The sequence below is a fragment of the Mesocricetus auratus genome, unplaced genomic scaffold (genome assembly GCF_017639785.1).
Source record: "Mesocricetus auratus isolate SY011 unplaced genomic scaffold, BCM_Maur_2.0 Super-Scaffold_100008, whole genome shotgun sequence".
NCBI classification, from domain to species: domain Eukaryota; kingdom Metazoa; phylum Chordata; class Mammalia; order Rodentia; family Cricetidae; genus Mesocricetus; species Mesocricetus auratus.
Window position 1 is genome coordinate 64,209,233 of NW_024429192.1, and position 8,975 is coordinate 64,218,207.

Below are 8,975 nucleotides of genomic sequence, written 5' to 3' on the forward strand. Positions count from 1 at the left end.
GTGGTGGGAATTGAATCCATCACCTCACATTTAGTAGGCAAATTCCCCTTTAGTATTTGTCTAGGAGATTTTAAAATTATAGACAAGTACTAAATTTTGTCAAATGCTTTTGTATTAGTTAGGGTTCTGTTGCTATGATTAAACACTTTGACCAAAAGCAATTTAGGGAGGAAAGGGTTTATTTTGCTTATATTTCCAGTTAACAGTCTATCATCACTGAGGAAAGCTGGGGTAGGAACTAAAGCATTACTGGAACCTGGAGGGAGGAGCTGATGTAGCGGTCATGGCAAGTGTTGCTTACTGGTTTGCCTTTCCTTAGATTGTTCAGTTTGTTTTCTTTTTCTTTTTTCTTTTCTTTTCTTTTCTTTTTTTTTTTTTTTTGGTTTTACGAGACAGGATTTCTCTGTATTGTTTTGGAGGCTGTTGGTCCAGCCCGGCCTTGAACTCACAGAGATCCGCCTGCCTCTGCCTCCCCAGTGCTGGGATTAAAGGCGTGTGCCACCACCGCCCGGCTTCAGTTTGTTTTCTTATAATATCCAAGACCACTGGGGTGGCACTACCCACAGTGACCTGGGCTCTCCCACTTCACTAATTAAGAAAATGTCCCACAGGCTTGGCCACAACCCAGTCTCGTAGAGGTATTTTCTCAATTGAGGTTCTTCCCCTCAGATGACTATAGCATGTGTCAAGTTGACATAAAACTAGTCAGCACATTCTTTACTTCATTAGCTGATATAATCTTTTTCTAATTAATGTTAGGTTAAATTTCAAGCACTAAATTAGTTTTGTGTAACAAATAAATATGACTTGATTGTATCCCATAACTATATTTTAAATATTGTTCAGTTTAATATAGTAACATTTGTGAAGGATTTCTGTATTCATGGTCTTGAGATATTGTCTCAAGATTTTGTGCTTTGTACTAATCCTAGTTTTAGTAGCCAAAGGAGGCAATTGTAGCTTAATCTACATGACCTGTGTTTCCCTCCTTCTGTCTTCAACTTAATACTTAAACTCAATGTGAGTTTCTTATAAAAAGAATACAGTTAGGTCATTATTCACACCTATTTCTTTATTCCCTTCCATGGTACCTTGCAACTTCTATAATACTTTATTTTTCTGTGGGTTTACCAATTCTGAGCAATAAACTAGGATTCACACAACATGTGGTATTTTATGTATAGCTTCATTCATTTGTCATGCTGTCTTCAGACCTTACCCACACATTGTAGTCTGCATCATAACTATATTATTTTCTTAGTGGATAAATAATATTCCATCTGTAGGTATATAACCTTTTTCTCTATCCATTCATCACAAAGGGTATTTCAGTTATTTCCATGCTTTTGTTCTTTCATTGAGAATGAGATGATAATCTTATCAACACCCCAAAGAGATCTTAACAAATTAAATAACAAGCCCAACTCAACTCTCTGATAGAAACAAAATATTAGTGTGTACTTTAAAACCTGATTGGTGGGAAAAACTATCAAGAATATCCTAAGTCCCAAAGAAAAAGTCATTCCCCATGAAAAGGGACCAATCTGCATGACTGGGAAAATGAACAGTATCCTCTGCTGGGGTGGGGCACACCCCAGAGCTGATTCCTTAGAAGATGCCACCTATACTCAAACCCTTTGAAAGGCCCAGGAAAGAGTAAATATTTCTTCCCTCAAACTCAGAAATGGAGTAGGACTTCATGAGAGAAATGAAGAGATGGTGAATTCTCCTCTTGGGATTCCAAAAAGATGGACGTTTCTCTCTCATGATATGATGCACAAAAACAAGATGGCAGAAGAAAGGGACTGCTGTCATCTGCCAGGGACTGTCCCTCCATGACAATGCTTCCTTCCATTGCCATAACTAGGATTTCTGTATTTGTGTTCCATTTATCCAACCAATGTTATACTAATTTCCTCACTCAACTTTGTAATAGCAACACTTCTCAAGTAAAAGTCCACTAAACAGTTCAGGTGTGTCTTACTTAGATATCCAACTATAGGCAGTATATTACAATATATATCATATGGTATGTTACATTACATATATTACACAATTATTTTTCAACTTGATAGTGGTCTTACTCAGATCTTTCTCCTGGTTAAACTGTTTTGGTGAATTTCCATAAATCAAATTTCAGAGACCTGGAGAGATGGTTCAGCCATGCATAGTGTTTGCTTCCCTTCCAGAGGACCTGGTTCCAGTTCCCAGTACCGACAAAAGGTGGCTTACAACCTCTAATCATATCTCATGAATCCAATGCCCTCTTCTGGCCTCCTTGGAAACCCATGTGGGAACACACACAATTAGATCCCTTGTTTGTGTACACATAGAAAACAAACTGGTTAACCATATCTTCATAAAATCAGAGGTGTCTATTTCCATGTTTGGCCACCAAGCCCTTGACAGATTTACTTTCAAGACACTTCCTTTCTGGCTCTTTAGTTCCCTGGCTCCGACAATTCAGAGGATTATATCCTGGCATCTCTTCAGTTATGTCTCATGTAGACTATTAGACAGTTTTCTGATCAAAGTCCATCGCATATCTATAGAAGCGTTTTATTGGCCTTTGGGATCGTGTGCTGTTCATGATATTTTATGTCAATAAACTATTTAATAATTTCTTGTTCTGTCTCAAACTCCTTGTCCAAGTGGATGTATATAATACCCACATTACAGGATCTCCTCAAACCCTTACACACATTTTTGTGAAGATTTGGGGATAAAAACAATAGATTTTCCCGTACATTTAGATGAGGTTTTAATACGTGTGTGATATCAGAACATACCAGGATGGTGACCCTGCAATTTAATGTTACCAGAGCCAATGAATTGTAAAATTAAAACAAAAAATGAGAGGATTTTGTTAAGATTCGAAATGTGATTTGTGTCTCTTTACAATCAGTATAGGAATTACCATGAAGAGTCGTGTACAGTATGTGCTTGAGTAGGATCTTCTTATGGAGTCATGGAGGTACTATCTCATTACACAGATAGAATTTCAACAAAATTGCTTTTAGATGTCTTTTATTCACATTTTTACTAACCCTCAACATTTATGAAATACCAGCCATAGGTTAGCAGTGTGTCCAGATTCTTTGCCAAAAGCTGCTGAGGACAGATATAGAAAATACTTAGTTCTTTTTCTCTCTGTGTGTGTCTCTCTCTCTGTCTCTGTGTGTCTGTCTCTCTCTCTTTTTCTCTCACTGTCTTTTCTAAGGTTCGAGAGTTTAAGCCCAAGAACTCTCATACATATGAGGCAAGCTCTCTGTCACTGACCTACAAATGCAATCCTTTCAATTATTTGTGGCAGAACCATGCTAAATTATTTAAGCTGTCCTTGAATTCATTCTGTATCTCAGGCAGGCCTTAAACTAACAATCTTCCTGCCTTGATCTCCTAAATAGCTGTGCTGCAGATCTGTGCACTAGGTACAACTTTGACTTTTGTTTTGATGTATCACGATTAAAGTATTTGATGGGATAGTTTGTAGACCCTTTCTAGAAATTCTCAAAATACTACACATATACACAAATGTGCATGCATGTACACACACAAACACACACCTCACACCTGTTACTGTATCTACTTGACATTCTTTCCCTCCCATTTATCTAGTGAGTTGATTTGTGTAGCAAGCAAAACAATTTTACTTTTTATCCCAGTGAGCTACCCAGGGTACCCATTATCCCTCAATTCCTGTTTCTTGGTTAACTAATTTACTGTTCTCTTTGTTAGCTGGTAAGAATGAGCAATGTTGCCATGGTAGCAGCTGGCAGCTAGACTTCCTCTTTCGCTGATGCATAACATCCAGCTAATTGCTGGCCATCCTTTCATGTTCACTGGAAGTTGAAGGAACAATTTTGTTAAACATTCAGGAATTATTTTGAACATCAGAATTCTTCAGGAAAAACAAAAATAGCTAAAGTTGCTGCTGCCCTAAATACTTACTTTTTTCTTACTTCTAAAATCTAATCTGTCATCAAGACTTGATGATTTTCCCCTAGTTAGCTCAAAGAGCCCTCTCATACTACCATCATCTAAGTCACAGAATAATGACAACACATGCAAATATGCACATTCCAGTCACTTCTGGGCAATTAGCCTTCCAATATATCTCCTGCTATATCCACATATTGTCTATAGTATAGAAAGATTGGTCCCACAGACCATGATAACCCAGTGTGTTAATTATTTTATTTTGTAACACAATGATAAGAAAACAACACCAAGGAAGAAAGATTGATTTTAGCACATGTATGCTGAAGGATCAGTCCATGTCACTTCTTTCAATAGGTAGAATGTTATACCCATAAGAGACTTTTTGTTGTTTGTTTATATTTTTACTTTATAGTAAACACACAGCAAAGAAAGAGACAGAGGAAGGAGACAGAGATAAAACATCTTGAGGAAAGAAATCCTTGTCCAGTGAGTTAACTTATTTCTTCCAGCTAAGCCCCACCTTCTAATGTTTCCAAACCCATAACAATTAGCAACATCCACTGGTGACTAAGATTTTAGTGCATGAGCCTGTGGGGAACACTTCATTGTCTAACAACACTGGGTTGCTCCTCAGCCGTGTTTTTGCTGGCTCTGCCAATGAGTTATGAAGACAGGGCTTAGAAGGTGGAAGAAAATGAGAAATGAGAAATTTCCATCTTCCCCACCCTCTGACCCTGGTTCTGGCTCTGGGTACACCTAAGCTGTGTTGCTGCCTCCAGTAACCATGGTTCCGCTTAGGTTAGATGTCCTATACCCTGCAGGTTTAGCACCTTCCCTCTTTGACCCTCAGCCTCTGCATCACTGAGTTCATCTCTTGTTAACTTCAGCTCATCACCATTTCTCTACCCCACTATTCTATCACCTATGTAAGTAATTCACTCCATTGATTTTAGTTTCTTCAGTGATAAATTCTACATTTTCTCTGTATTTTTCGTTGTAACATGACAACTCATTTCTTGGTCTAATTCTTTTAGTAACCATAAACAATTTTTTTCAAAAATAAAAAAGAAACTTGGTTAAATAGCCTCATCTTTATTTTCTTTGAAAACAATTTTATTATTTTTAGAAACACTCTTATTTACATATCCATCCCCCCATTCCCTCGCCCTCCCACCCTCTCATGCTTCCCCACCGATCCCCACAACCCACCCACCACCCACTCCCCAGGAATAATGAGACCCTCCACGGGGGATCATCAAAGTCCTTCATATCACTTGGAGGGGGCAGGCCCTCCTTTCCGTATCTGGGATGCAATAGTATCCCTCCATGAGGAATGGGCTCCCAAAGTCCATTTGTGACCCAGGAGTAACCCTCGCTCCACTGTTAGAGGTTCCATAGACTGCCTTGACCTCCTAGCTGGTACCCACATTCAGAGGGCTTGGTTTGGTCCAATACTGGCCCCTCTGCTTTATGGCTAGGGTCTGCATGCTCTCATTAGGTCAGATCAACTGTTTCTGAGGGTATCTCCAGTTCTGTCTTGGTTCATTTGGTCATCTCTCCTCCCTCTCCGCAACTGGATTCTGGGAGTATGTCTCAGTGTTCAACTGTGGGTGCCTGTTTCTGCTTCTGTCAGCTACTGGGTGAAGGCTCTAGGAATGGTAACCAAGGTAGTCATCAATCTCGTTATAGGGGAAGGGAATCAAAGGCAGCCTCTCTACCACTGCCTAGGTTCTTAGTTGGGGTTATCACTGTGGATCCCCTACCATTTCCTCTGTGCCAGACCTCTCTCCAAACCTATACTGGCTCCCTTTATCAAGGCATCTCCTTTCTTGCCCTCTTCTATTCCTCCCCTGTCTCAGTTCTCCTGTTCTCCACCTCTTGCATCTCCCTCCTCTCTCCCCCCCATGCTCCCAATTTGCTCAGGGGTTCTTGCCCCATTCCCTTCTTTGGGGAAGAAGAGTTTTTCTCTTGGAGTCCTCCTTGTTTTCTAGCTCTTCTGGTGGTGTGGATTGTAGGCTGATAATCCTGGCTCCGCTGTTAACAACCAAAAATAGCCTCATTTTTACATGCAATATTTGATGCTCTGCCATGTCTCTAAGAGATGAAGATAAATATGTCAATATTAGCCTGAATGACCTACATCCTCCATGGTCCAGTGCACCCATATTTCCAGTCCCATGTGACCATGTGGTACTCTCATTGCATTGGGTCTCTTTTAGTTTATTGGATAAAGCAGATGCTCTTGTCAACAACTCTTCCTCAGTTCTCTCCTCCCGTTATATGTAACTTCATTTCCTTCAGATTTCTTACTTCCAGGAAGCCCCCATCTATTATTGTCTATCAAAATATTCCAGTCTTCTTTTTAGAGTCTGTATCAAAGCAATCTCACATTTATTTGATGTTGTGTGCATCTCTGCCCCACCCCTATGCAATTAATACTTAGTGCTTACATTAGTCTACTAGATTAACAGAAAAGTTCAAAAATTAGTGTCAGGGCAAAAAGAAGGAAGAAATGGGGGAAACAAGGAAATGATGTAGGGGTGATAAGGAAATAAAACTAGTTGAAGAAGTTAGTTTTTATATTTAGGGATTTCTTTTTCTAAATCAGATATATTTGGGACACCTCACTGTCAGACTAGCAGCTTTGGAAAATTTGACTGAATTCTGTAGATCTGGTTGGAGTGTGCTTATATCTACATACTAGCAAAAAGAACAGGGCTGCTTATGGATACTGTCTAGTCACCTGTGATCTCAGAAGCAGCTCTATCATGGACTAAGCATTTTCTCAATCATAACATAGCATTTTATTACATAAAAATGCATTAGACTAAAGATAGAATGATTGACTACTTTAACAAGTCCATAAAGAGAAGAAATTCATAAGCTTACATCAACAGAATGGTTTGCATGGGTTAGACTCTGTACCGTAGAGGTACTCCGGCAGAAGAAGGAAGGCCGAAATATTCAGTAGATTCTTCCTTTGAGAAAGAAGTCTTGGTCAGGATTCACAGTTTATGTCATGGTATTGAAAGCACAATATGTCCATCCAAAATTTGTATGTTGTAACCTCCTTATCAATTGTGATATTTGGAGATAGATCCTTCAGAAATTAATTAAGTCATGGGTGCAGGGCCCTCACAAGTGGGATTAGGGGCCTTGGGTAAGAGACTACAGAAGGATCCTTCTCCTGTGGGTTTATGGCAAGGAGACAGCCCTTATGAACCAGAGAAAAAATAATCACTGAGCACTGAAACTTCCAGTGTCTCAGCTTGGCTTTCCAGACCTAGAACCACGGGAATTAGGTTCATGGTGCTTATAAACCATACTGTATACAGAGCAGTGTCTTGAACATTCTCAAATGTTAGCAATGATTTTAGACACCCAGCTCAGTCCTAGCATCCTGTAGGGCTCTTCTGCCAATGTATCTGGTTAGGCCTATAGACAACTAGCCTTGGGGTTTTTATTGCTATGAAGAGACACCATGGCCATGTCAAATCTTATAAAGGAAGACATCTCATTTGGTCTGGCTTACAGTTGAGAGGTTCAGTCCATTATCACCATGGTGGGAAGCATGGTGGCATACAGGCAGACATGGTGCTGGAGAGGTAGCTGAGAATTCTACATCTTGATCCTCAGGCAGCAGGAAGAGACTGATACATACTGGCTAGGCTTGATCATCTGAAACCTCAGAGCCCACCCCCAGTGACACACTTCCAACAAAGCCACATCCACTCCCACAAGACAACACCTCCCAATAGTGTCATTCCCTGTGAGCCTATGGGGCCAGTTTCATTAAAATTATCACACATCCTGGACTAAACTTGAAGATCAGATTTGAAGTGTAAAGGGAAAATGGGACAAGCATAACCAACAAATCGTATGACTCACACTGAAGCTTAGACCAGGGCTAACTTCTCTGGTGCAAAATAACACAAATCAAGTTCACGTTGAAATGTGATGGGTACTATGATGGTTCCAAGAGGCAGACCTTTAACAGGCTATTGGGTCATGAGGTTGTGCCCTTTTTATGAACAATGCCGTATATCACAGGAGTGGGTTAGCCAATGCAGAGTGGTCTTTTTATAAATGAACATTTGGCTCAATTTTCTTCTTTTCCTCCATCCCTCTTTCTCTCACTACCCTTCTCCCTCCTTGCTCCTTCTTCCCTCACTTGCTTCCTTTCTCTCCTCTCATCTCTCCTTCTGCTATGCTTCCTCTCTTCGTTATTCCCTTCTCATCTCTCCTTATTTCTCTTCCTCACTTTTTTTCCCCTGTTTTTCCCTTTCTGTCACTCTCTGTGTTTCTCTTTCCCAAGTCGATAACAAACATAGGCTCTTGATCTTGAACTTAACACGGCCCAGAGCCATAGTCCAACTCTTGGTTACATTTTGCCCAGTCTATAGCATTTCATTTCAACCGCAGCAAACAAGCTGAACTATTCATTGTCACGGATTAGTTGATGAGCATTTTTCTGAAGAGCTAAGACTAGAAGCTGAATATGGCTGAGAAGGAAGAACTGAAAACAATACTTACAAACAAAAAGTGACTAAACGATTTACTCCCACACAGACCACTAATAACTGTTTACCGTCTCGATGCTCTTTGGCCATTTGGGGATGTCTGAGAACCTCTGTGCTGGGACAGACAGACTACCTAAGGTTGGAGCAATACCCAGATGGTGTTCAGTTGAAAGTCTGCACTGTGGAGGATCCTTTCTGCTCTGTTTGCACGGCTGATTACTGAACCGGAGAGTTCACCTGTGCTCTACTGTAATTGGCAGGTATCTCTGCTGTGCCCAGGGTACACTTCTCTAGCACAGCATGTTCTCAGAAATGCTGGTGGCCCCAGAGCCTTGTTCATTTTAAACCCTTTGGATCACTGTACAATTTTAGAACACACTTGCTTTCTTATTTGTGTCACGGGAGAATCATGCTTTGGGTCTGGCTAAGTCTCCTTTCCTTGCAGACTTAATTTGCTGTAAGCCTATTGCAATTAACTTGGATAGAAGCAAAAGAGCTTTGACTATATTCAAT